This window comes from Rhinolophus sinicus, chromosome 2, assembly GCF_057876585.1.
Source record: "Rhinolophus sinicus isolate RSI-liver-muscle chromosome 2, RSI-T2T, whole genome shotgun sequence".
NCBI lineage: Eukaryota > Metazoa > Chordata > Mammalia > Chiroptera > Rhinolophidae > Rhinolophus > Rhinolophus sinicus.
The window spans coordinates 151,417,851-151,430,348 of NC_142502.1; the positions used below are offsets into that span (position 1 = coordinate 151,417,851).

A 12,498-nucleotide genomic window follows, 5' to 3' on the forward strand; every position below is an offset into this window, starting at 1 on the left:
TTATTCAGTGCCAAAAAGAAATGTTATGAAGCTATGAAGAGACATGGAGGAAATGTAAATGCATAAGTGAAAGAAGCCGATCTGAAAAGGCTACAGACTGTATGATTCCAACCTTATGACTTTTGGGAAAAGACAAAATTATGAAGACAGTAAAAAGATCAGGAGTTGGGGGAAGGCATGGGTGAATAGGCGGAGCACAGAGAATTTTTAGGGCACTGAAACTATTCTGTATAATAAATACGACAATGGTGGCTACGTGTCACCACATATTTGTCAAAACCCATAGAACACTAAGACTGACCCTAATTTAAACTATGGACTTTGAGTGATAATGATGTGTCTGTCAGTGTAGTTCATAGATTGTAAGGAATGTATCACTATGACGCAGACTGTCCATTGTAGGGGACTTGTGAGAGTGTAGGAAAAGGGGGTACAGTGGGTCCTCAAATAACATTGTTTTGTTATAACATTGATGAAATACCTGGGATACTGTAGGAACTTAACTCTAGTTTATTATATCAATTAGCCTATGGTAAAACTGGATTCATTACACATTTTGCTTAAAGTCCCAGAAGCTATTGACATTGAGTGAGGACTTATACGCATATATGGGAACTCTCTGTACTTTCACTCAATTTTGCTGTGAACCTAAAACTTCTCTAAAAAATAAAATGTATTCATCTTTTTTTTTTCTTTAATAGAGACATCTCAAATTCACATGTTGGAAGTGCAGATTCAGGAGGACTTGGTTGGGTATGGGAACCCATCTGTTTCATAAATTCCAAGATGATTCTGATGTGAAGTCAGGGTTGAGAACCAATGGGTACATCTTAACCTCCTGATCTTTCAAAACGTAATTGTACTGTTCAGTTTTTTCAGCTCTTTCATATCTTCCATGTGTAGTCTTATAAATGTATCTGTACGAATATGCTAATATCAAATAATGCTTATACATCAAATATAAAGAGGTCTCTCTCTATAGATATAAGTGCTTAAACAAACAGGAGCCCTGTGTTACAGGCTGGTGTCTCTAAAGAGCCTAGTCATACAGCAAAAAAGAAGATGCTATTCCAAAGCTCTGTTCCATCCATGCCTTCCCATAGAGCAAAGAAACAAGATATCAACAATCAGGGACATGGCAACTATGATCCCGTCATTCACAAGTTCAATTTTCCTTCAAAAGAGCAATTAATACCATTAACCAGGCCCTGCAAGCACATATAAAACAGAAAGCATGACCGGAAAAAGGAAAATGAAAAATGGCATAAGAAACCTTCTCTTCCTCCCAATAACCAAAGTATACTAGTCCCACCCTTTGGAGCTCAGATGAGCAGAACGAGGATCGTGGAGTTCCTAACACTAGCCCCTTTTTATCCTGCATAACCCGGAATGATGTAGCTCTCTATTTAAAAAGCAGTAAAAGGATGAAAATGTTCTCCCTTAAAGGCCAGATGTTTCCTATCTTTTTAAGCTCCAATTATTTCAACACATTATTTAGCTCCAGTCACATCAGATCAGGGCCACCTGTTATATCCTCCACACACTTATGAGAGATTTAATGTCAGTTTGTATTTATGGTAGAAAAGTCAGGATGCAATCGAAAGGATACTTTTAAAGTCATCTTGAGGTCAAAAGATGTGTATATAGCAGATTAACAGATAATCAAGACACTGTATTGTGTAGTGTAAACAATAATCAAACTAATTTTGTGATTCATTATTACATAAATTTGGATATAATCCAAGACTAAAAAACTCACCATCGGAAATAAAACTACATGCAAGAAAAGCATAATATAACACTACAAGACTAAAAGGATATTGTTTTTTAAAGTTCCATTATAATGTATTTTATTACAGGGATATTCTTTTTTTTACCAAAATAGATTTTTCATATTTAAGTGCTGTGTTTTTATCTTGTCTGATATCAAATATATTCACTCTGATATAAATAAAATATGTGACTTGATGTCTATATATTGCCATTCTAATGCTACACAAGCATTTGCAAAAAATAAATCCCAAGTAAGTTAATGTCCATTCAGCAAATAAATGTTTATTTAGTACTTATTATGTGTCAGGAACGGTTCTCTATCTTGGGATACAACAAAGAAGAGAATACCCAAAGTCCTTGCTATAGTCAAATGTTGAAATAAATTTACAGTTAACATTAGAAGAAAAAATATATCTGTCCTGGAAAATGAACAAAAAAAAATAGTGCAGAGTTAATGATCTCACAATACTCACAAATTAGATTATTCTTGAGCTTCTGAAGTAAATATTGCTAATTTTGCATTATTCCAGCACTTTAAAAAGTAATAGCAGGTGGTATTACGTATCATAAAACAGATACTAGGTAGAAGAGAGGGAGGGAATAAAAGTGAGAAGTACAACTCCTCATTCCACTCATCTTTCTTTTGATTAGTTAAGCATAACTAAATTAAGAAAAAAACTGAGAAGCCCAATTACAAAGTCTGATCTTTAAATAAAATAGCTTGAAACTCAAGGATATTTACTTGGATTGACTATAAGGCTTTAATTATAGCTAAAACATTGTTTGCTACAAATGAGATTGGTTGTGGTTTGGGGAAGCTTCGCTTTTCCCATTTTCCTTTATTTTTCCTTTATTCTCCATAGTGATGTATGGAAGAGCGTATCCATTCTCATTTAGTCTCCTATCTGAAATCCAACTGTACCTCCTTTGTCCCATTCAATTTTAACTTCACATAAATATAGTTTTTAAATTTAGCAACCTCTGGAAAGATCTCTGTAGAAAGAAGACAACTTTTCCCCCATCTTAATACAATTTCAAAAGTGGCAGACTGGAAAATCTCTGCAGGCAAATGTGATGTCACTAAAAAAATCACACACTTACCCGTAGAGATTCTACAGTCTGACATCTTCAAGCATCAAACCATTTCATCAGGCATGCTTCTCTGTAGGCAGTTCTTTGACTTGAATAAATCTGGAGTGGCCAAATAACCACACTATAGCTAACTTACTAAACTTGAGCTTCTTCTAAACCAAGGGGACATACATGCCTCATGATGGTTGAATCCCATGATTAAATTGTAAGATAGGAAGGTTTAAATGGTTTAAACCAGTTGTTAGCAGCATCGGCAACACCACAGAACCTATTAGAAATGCACATTCTCACACCCACCCCAGAATCAGAAAACTCTGAATCAGAAACTCTGAGAATGAGTCCCTGCAATCTGTGTTTTAACAAGCCTTCCGGGTGATTCTAATTCACACTCCAATTTGAGAACCACTGATTTAAAGAAAACAAAAGAAATTATTGCTGGAACAATGAACTCAGGGATCTTCTGATGTTAGCTAATAGGGGAAAAATATCAGACAAAATAATATGTATTCATAAAAATATTGTCTAGTATACATTTTTTCTAAAGTGATTATCTTAATAATAAGCATAAGCATTAATAATGGAATAAAACATCTTCCTTTAACTCTTATTTTGCCAAAGGAATTGCAGAGTTCTGTTTATTTCCTTAGAGACAAAGAGTTAAGTCTAATTTAGGAGGAGAAAACGTTTTCATGTTTGGGAGGATTAAAAGGGTACTGACATCATTCAAGTCATGAGCCATAATTCTTATTAGATTTTATTGCTACATTCTTCACTCAGCTTTGGAAAGTTATTCCTAAGAGCACAAAATATGCACTTAGACTGCACACCGAGAAGGAAAATGCTCTCACAATGAAATTATTTTAGCCTGACCCAATAATATTTGAAGGACTCAGGACTTGTTCTCTATGTGACATATCTTTTCAAAATAAGAGATGAGTTTATATAAATGGATCATTTTCTATATCCTTTATAAGTTTCACTCTTAACAGTTAAATTTGTCTGTGAAAGACCTAATTTCTGTATACCCCCCCAAAAAAAGATTTTCCTTTCCTTCCTTGTATTATAAACATTGCATGGATGAAGAGTTAAAAAACAAACAAACAAACAAAAACAACTATAATTTAACTTGGCCTTTAATGGCAATGAATAAAATATACACAATTAGTTCTTGTATATCAGAACATATTATCTGAAATGTTGGTAGCCTGTTAATTAATAACTTCTGGTAGTACTTGTATGTTAAAAATTTATCTTTAATTTTAATCTTAATGATTTCATTTTTATTATTTCTGGACCACACAAATTTTCCCATGATGTGATGGAAAAAATTGTAACATTCAAAAAATGTAATTAGATCACACACAAAATGTCAACTCACTCAGATTATAATAATAAGGTTTGGCTCACTCATTGAGAAGAGAGAGAGAGCTCAACTATGTCCAGAATCTGCAAAGACAGTGCTAGAGATCAGCAAGATGTTTTAGACATCTCAAAGAACCTGAAGGACGTACATTTACTAAGATGAGGATGAAGGGCTCTCTATGTATCAGGTTTCTTTGATTTATTGCAATTAAGGACGTACATTTACTAAGATGAGGATGAAGGGCTCTCTATATATCAAGTTTCTTTGATTTATTGCAATTAATTCAATTCAGTATTGATGTAATTGCTGATCAGAAGCTCCAACTGGCAGTCTTAAATGCCTTTGATAATAACAGAAAAAAATATTAACCAATAGGTGTAATTTGATATACAAATCTTTCAAAACATGGGGTTCATTGAAGAAACTATGTAATTTAGCATTCTCCCAGGCAGTAAGGGAGCTATAGCTATCTGATAGCAACAAATAATAGCTACTACTGCATGTAACACTCTATACACATTTATTTAATTTAGTTCTCGCACAGACCTGGTGAGGAAGGTATTATTAACGAAGAGACTGAAACTCAGAAAGATATAAATGGGAAGGAAAGAAATGATATAAATGTGCACAGCTATGTTTCAGGAAAACTGGGTTTTGAATATCTGACTTCCAAACCTAGGGCTCTCTGGGTCTCAATTCCCTCATCTTTAAAACAAGCAAAGTATCCTTTTTCCTGTTTACTGTCTGTGGCTGGAAAAACACTTGCCAGTGATAAAGAACTGAAAAGATACAGAATTTTGTTATTGTGCTTGGGGTGGACTGAGCAAGCTTTGGGATGGCCTAGTCCACCCACCCTCAAAACTACATCCATAGCTGTGGAAACTGCAAGAGAGAGGATGCTGATGGAAGTACTCATTTGCCCCATCATTAGCCCCTCTCAAGGATACTGGCCTTCTGTCTTTGCTCATCCACCTTCCTAGGCCCAGCCATGCTCCTTTGTTCCAGCCTTGGTGATCCCAAGGCCACTCATTCTTAAGGCAAACAAACAAATACCTCCTCCTGAAGCACTGTGCCAGATGAGGCCACATGCTCTTTTCACAGAGTAGCAGATTTCCTCTTCTTTCGTTCGAGGGATATCAGGGTTTTCAATAAATGTGTAACTGAAATATACCAATGCCAGAGGAACTATGCATAAGTAAACTTTGGCTATAATATGCCACCCCTCAGGAAACTGAAATTCCCAACTGGATGCAATCCTGACAGACATACCAGAAACTCCATCATTCACAGAACCTTAACATTTCAGATATGGATAAGAAAAGAGTGACTACTTACACGGACTCAATTATTTATTGAGCATTGACTGTATGCTGGGCATTTTATATGCACTGGGCTATTTAAACCTTTTCACAACATTATATGAAGCTGGACTATTAATAGCCCCATTTTGCATAAGAGAAAATTGAAGCCCCTAGTGGTCTAATAAGGGCCTTGAAAAAGGTCTGCTTGATTCCAAAGCCCACCTTCTTACAAACCACCCAATTTTAGGGTCCAGAGGTTAAGTAGCCACAGGTCATACAACTGGTTATTGATAAACCTGAAAGTAGACATCAGTTTTATTTACACCATATGACACTTATTCCTAAAAAAATGTATTTGCACTGTCTATAGTCTTGTAAAAGTACCTTAAAGGATTATTCAATTTGTCATATTACCCAATTGGCTGACTCAGAAGCAAAGCTGCTAATGTATAATCCACTGGCTAGAGTGAACACCAAGGAAAAATATGAATTCTTTACTTATTTATACTTTAACCCCAACAAGTAAATGCTAAAATTGTGCCTTTCTATAGCTGAGAACATGACAAACCATCATATTCACACATTCTTATAAATTAGGTGCCTCATCCTTTCTTAATTTCTGCTGGCCACCTAAAAATTAAGGCAAAACAAATCATTAATGTATTTGTAGCACAGCGGGGATCATTTGGGGGGTTTGTAAAACCAGGTTTGAATTAGAACTTATGTAAATGTTACCAGACTCATTCCTTATGGTCAGATTTACTCATCACTTATCAACTCTGTCTTCTGTAGCTTCAACTGAAGGGCTCATTAAGGATATTACATTTTGTAAAAAATAGATAATCTTTCCATTTGACAAACAGCTTTTAATTTTCTGTCTTAGAGGTTACCCACCATGGTGGCTGCCATGGAGAACTTGCTTCAGCTTACAAATGATTACCTACTAAAACAAAAGTAGCACATAATGGAATCTGATCTAATAAAAGATGTGGTTACTTATTATGGTAAGTTGTAATATTAATAACTTGAAGCAAAGAAACTACAAAGGCACCTTTCCTGAGTGGCCGTAACTCACATTTGTTTTCCCCTCCCATACTTCTGTTCTTCATCATCTTGCCTCGTATTTTCCTTCCTTTTATCCTCTCCCTCATCTCTGCAAAACTCAAAGCTGTGTTTGGTTGTGGGAAGAAGTGGATGTGAAAGATGAAATCATTTCAACAGGTGTATAAAACACATCACCACTCATTCACATAGATTATTCTTTCCCCCTGAGGCTCCAACCAGAAACTTCAGAAAAACTAAAAGTCATAATTCTTTGCACAGGCTATTGCTTTAGGGAAACCAGGGGTCACTGTGTATTCAATGAGAAAGGTAACTTATCATATTAGTATTATGGACAAATATTTGCTGAGCACACCATGTGCTTGGAAGAGTGCCAAATGCTGTATGTTCTTTAAAGCTTTAAACAATGAAGGTAAGAGTGTTCCTTTATTAGTAGGGATTCCCCTCTGAACCTGAATTTTCAATTCCCTAGTGGTTTTGGGAGGTGCATAAAATTATCTACTATTTCAGGATGTGATTATACTTTATTCAGATTTTAATACCTCACTTTTATGGAAGTTTATGGATTTTAAGTGTTTTCTCAAAATCATTGTTTAGAACAAGCCCTCTTTTCCCAGTCTCTATATACAACATCCTAACTGGCCACATTTGACATTAGACATCTATGTTAGAAGGGCACAAATTCATTTAAGAAACTAATCGTGTGAAAGTTATGAGTAGTAAATATTTATGAAGATGGTAATGTTCTCTTTCTTGACCTGGGTGGTGGTTACATGGGTGTGTTCATTTTGTGATAATTCATCAAGCTGTACACTTATGATTTGTGCATTTTATGTAAGTGTACTTACCTCAATAAAATAACTTAAAATTTTATATGTATGAATAGTCTTGACATCCCCTCCCCAAACACATGCAAACCCACAACCAGAATAACTGATTTCACAAGGCAGTTATTTATTCTCCTCCTAGTGTCCTCATTTCTTGCCTTAGAGACTTTAGCTATTCAACTTCAAGCCTAAGAGATTGTTTTTAGGGCCTCCCTCTCATCAGATATTTTCCCTTTGGCTATTTCCCGCCCCCCCCCCCCCATGGGCTTTCTTCTGTAGACTGGGCCCTGTCTTCTCTAATAGGTCCCAATCTTTTCTTAATATCTCAAAAACAATGCCCCCCCAAAAAAATAAATCTTTACTTCATTTTTTCCCCTCACAGTACTATCTCTAATTACACTTGCTGCTGTCCACAGAGCAACAGTCCTTCTACAAGTGCTGTCTGGGTGGCTTTCTCAGGCTCCTCTTCAAAAAAAGGGCTCCTGTGATTACAAAATGACTATGCCTCCTGGTCTCTCTCACCCTTTCTCTTTCCTCCCTGCCCCTTCTCCCTCCCTCCTTTTCTCACTGTTTCTCTGGAACTTGTGTTTCTGGCAAATGATTCCCAAGTCGCTTTGCATCTCCATGGAAAACTACTACCGCTGGACCTTCTCCCATTTTCAGTTTGATTTCTATAAGAACCCTCTTGATAGGGTTGTTGTTAGGATCAAATGAAATAATCTGCATAAAATACTTAGTACAGGGCTAGGCATATGGTAATCATGTATTAAACAGCAGCTTTTGTTATTGTTATTATGAGTGGTATGATTAGCTAATGTTGTTTTCTGTTTGTTTGACAATGGGGTCAACTCAAATTTTTAACCTTTGCAAATTATTGTAAATGCTGAGGGAATACTTAAATAGCAGCTATAACTTATTAAGTGTTCTATATCAGGCACTGTTAGGCACTTTACATAAATAGTCTTATTTAAGCCCCTAACAATCCTATGAAATAGAAATTGGGATCCCATTTTAAAATGAGAAAACTGAGCTTTTGTAAGGATTAAGGCTTTTTGCTGAGTCACTAGCCAATTAAATTGACCATAGGGATGCATTTGCTTCTGAAATAACCACCTTCTTGTAGGATGTGCATCCTGCCAGATTGTGGCATGGCACTCAACCCCTCAATAAGAAGCCTTTGGCCCCAATTGGGCACTGTGAGAATTACAGAAGTCTCAAATTGGGCCCTGCCTCCAAAGAGCTGACAGCGGGTAAGTCAACCTATTGCAAACTTGCCCAACAATTTGTCATAGAGACTTAACAGTTTGCAGGCTACAAGTACCTAATCATCTTCCACTCTTTCGTGTTTGTTGCCTTTAGCATCTTCTCCATCATCCCAAACCAAGTATCCTTAGAAAACTGTGACAAATTTACAGACTGAAGTTTTTCCTCTGTTGCAAGAATCTTCAGAGGTCTGGGATTCTACACACACTCTCCTAAAAACTTCCAGGATAAACTTCCCTCCTTCTTTTACTGCTGGTGTGCTCTACAAAAGAAGGTAGGTTGAATTGGATCCAGCCACTGTACCTCCAACCCTGTTGGCCATGAACAATGATTCATGTCACTGGAGTTAGTTACTGCTATGTCTTCGGTGTCCAGAAAGATGACCTTCAAAATATTCTCTTTTTTTAAGAAAGGGAATATGGCATAAGCCAAGTCTTAAGGGTTGCAACCCAATTATACACAGGCAACCTCTAATGACTGTTCTAACAGCAACTAGTTCATTTATTTCTCTTCAGTTACTCGTGCCAGTATCATTATCCAGCCCACTGATGGCTTTCCTTGAAGAGGTTATTTATTCACCTGCTTGGCTCTAGTTACGATGTACCATGTCCCTTGAAGTAGAGCCGGCTTCTTTTTCAGGTTTTGTAAAAACTTGAACTAGAAAAGGATAAAGCCTTTTTTATGGGAACCATTTTTTATATCAATTACACTTGTGCTCTGTCATGAATTGTGACTACCTATTCAGGCATGTCTCCACCATTCAGAATGTAGAAAACATGCCAATGGGAAGCTCAGCTCAATGGCAGTTCTGGCTTAGGCCTTGGGCTGGACACCCACTTATGCACAGTATGACTCAGACTCCCTTCTCGTAACGCCTTATCTCTAGACACCATTCTCCATGAATCCCTTTCTCTATTCGTAATCACTTGTAATCCTCATGCTCCTCTGTCTGACCTTCTCTTCCCACAAAAATTCAGAAAGTATGCACTTAATAAACAAACAAATCCATTGACAAAGATAGATGTATTCAGGGCAGCTTTACCAAAATTCAGCTTCAAATTAGTATTTAACAAAATTCCAGCCAAAATGCTCATTTGTAACTCCAGCCAACTATTTTATTGAAACCAATTCAAAGCCAAACAATTTCTGAATGCCTACAAGGCAACAAAAATAATAAATAATATTTGGCTATCTTTCAAACCTTGGGGGGGATTCAGAGTCCCAATCCCAAAAGAACAAGAAGACAAGGTAAAAGGAAGCAGACCTAAAAAAGTTACTGCTTGGAGAGTGACTCCCACTCTGAAGTCAAGGACAGGAAGTTTGTTTGGAGAACTTTCAGGTGGTCACCAGAACCGCTAAGAAATTGGGATGCAGAAGACAGTCACATTAAATAGGTTCTTATAAGTCTTCTCACCCACCAAGACCTTTTCAGTTGGTTTTTATAGATTTTATGCCTTTGTTTTGAGTTTATTTCCAACAGGGAGACTGCAAAAGACATCCAAGTGTGACAAAATTAGTACTACTCAGCATCAGTGTGAGCCTGAGACCAAAGACCAGAGATGTTTCAGAATTTAGACTTGAAAGCTGAGAGAGGACCAGATTTGTCAATAACATGTCTCAAATGATAGTGCTCCTATCCATAAAGAAGAGAAAACGGAATTACAAATATAGTTTATGTCAACTCTAGATACCAGGGGGTTCTGAGAAACCATAAATATCATGTAAACTCAGAAGCCCCTCAATGTAGAAATAGAGACACCTCAGTATACCCTGGTACATCACCAATAAATCAGTAACTCGAACAAGGTTCAGAAGTTGACATGAAAAAAAACCTCCAGGAAGGAGGAAAATAACAAAGACACAAGCACAAAATAATAAGAGTAGAATTTGCGTACTTTTTCTATAATAGAGAGGTTGGGAATTTGGAAAAAAAAAAAAAATAGAAAAAGTAATTGAGTTAACCAAAGCACATGGTAGTAAAATTAAAACAAAATGAAACTGGAGTTTATTGAGTATCTATCTATCTGATTCTGTGCTAGGTAGATAAGTTCACAAATATTACCACATTTAGTTCTTAATCTCACGCACAAGTATTAACAACGCAGAAACTGAAGCGCCAAAAAACTAAATAATTTGCCTTAGTAATAATAATAATAATAATAATAATAATAAAGCCCACAGCTGCACCACTAGTGATGGAACCAGGAATCACACCAGCTCTACTTCACTCCAAAGCTCGGTGCTTCCCCACACTCTATGCTACATTCTACAGTCAAACTTGCAGCAGGAAGGCTAATCCTTCCAAGTTCTCAGAACATACATAAATAATACCTGCTTTGAATCAATAACACTGATTTTCAGAGAAATATTAACATTGCCACCATCTGAACAGATCCAATGACCTGGAAGGAATTTCTTTGTTACATCCAAATACAAATCTTTAGGAAGTCCTAATGGAACTAAGATGACAAATGCATACATTGCAGTGCCTCCAAAGATGCTGGCAAAAACATCCCCCTATGGATTTAGAGGCTTCTTTCCTTTGGTAAAATTCTGAAAATATTTAAACAGGATGTTTAGAAAGTGTTAGGAGTAGTTTACTTCTTGATGCTTCACTCTGCTATTATTTTTTCAGGTTATCTGTCATATAGACTGTCTCACACATTCGTGTAAATTTGTTACCAAAACTGCTTTATATCAGTTTCCCCCTTTTTCTTTTTAAATGCCCATCACAGCAACCCAGTAAGGTGGGCAAGGTGGCAAAGTATGTGTCTGTGCTTTTCCTCAGAGCCCTCCCCACTGTAGTTGTGGGCATGACATACCCTATGTCTTGGATTCACCACCAGCTAACTCATCTGTTTCATCAGTGTTCAGTATTTCCATTTATGATCTTTTTTTAATGTTTTCCAGTATAGGAGAGAAGAACTACATCCTCATTCTCCCTATCTGTTTAAAGTAACTTTTCAGTACTAAACCTTCTAGGGAGAAAGGAAAATCAAGTCTAAGGTTAAGAGAAAAGGGAAAATGAACCATCATACATGTTGCTTTGAAGTTGGGTTTGATTCATCCTAACCCCTTAAGAGAAAAGACATAAAAAATGACAGACCCTTGTGTTTTTATTAGGATAAAATCCATTTATTTTTGATCCTGAGCAATTTGACTCCAGAAAATAAGCTTAGAACTATAGTTTAAATGCTAAATTCCAATGAGCAGACATATTTATTTTTCAAAAAGTAGAATTTTACTTAGGAGTTCATAATCTTGTTTTTATACTCACTTGTTCTTTCTCAATTTTTCTGTAACTTTATACCTGCATGATTGTTTTACCATGAGAAGCCATTTTTCTAACTCAGCAAATTATCACTATCCTAATGCTGTCAAGTCTTAGTTATTTAAAGACAAGTTATGAGATGGAACCATAATTCCTTGCTCCAATGAACATTTGATTTAGTTCAACGAATTTTTATTGCGTACTTATTAAGTGCCAGGTACTATGCTGAGAATTTTATGGCTGAGACCGTAAAGATGAATAAGCATGGGTCCTACATTTAGAAGTTCACAGTCTAATGAGGTAAACAACGGGTAGCAGAAAAAACAGAGTTTATAAGAGGTACCAAAACAGAGATAGTACAAGTTGAATGTGATCACAGAGAAGAGAGACTGAAGAGAGAAAGCAGTGTCTGATGTTGATCTTACATTCAGCGTGTGTGAGTCACACGAGGTGTATATGCATGCCAGTGCACATGGGTGTGTGTTAGAAGGAGAGAGGAAACAGAAACTATTCCAAGCACGGGCAAAGGCATAATACAGCTCATTG

General features: G+C 36.4%; 1 long non-coding RNA gene across 1 annotated transcript in view; it reads left to right on the forward strand.

Moving 5' to 3' along the window:
* Nucleotides 1-12,498, forward strand: part of LOC141571832 (uncharacterized) — a 35,702-nt gene that overhangs the window by 20,802 nt on the left and 2,402 nt on the right. Inside the window, exons 3-4 of the long non-coding RNA XR_012496889.2 lie at nucleotides 8,542-8,668; nucleotides 8,778-8,955. This is a non-coding gene — a long non-coding RNA (uncharacterized LOC141571832). The remainder of the gene's footprint in view (nucleotides 1-8,541; nucleotides 8,669-8,777; nucleotides 8,956-12,498) is intronic.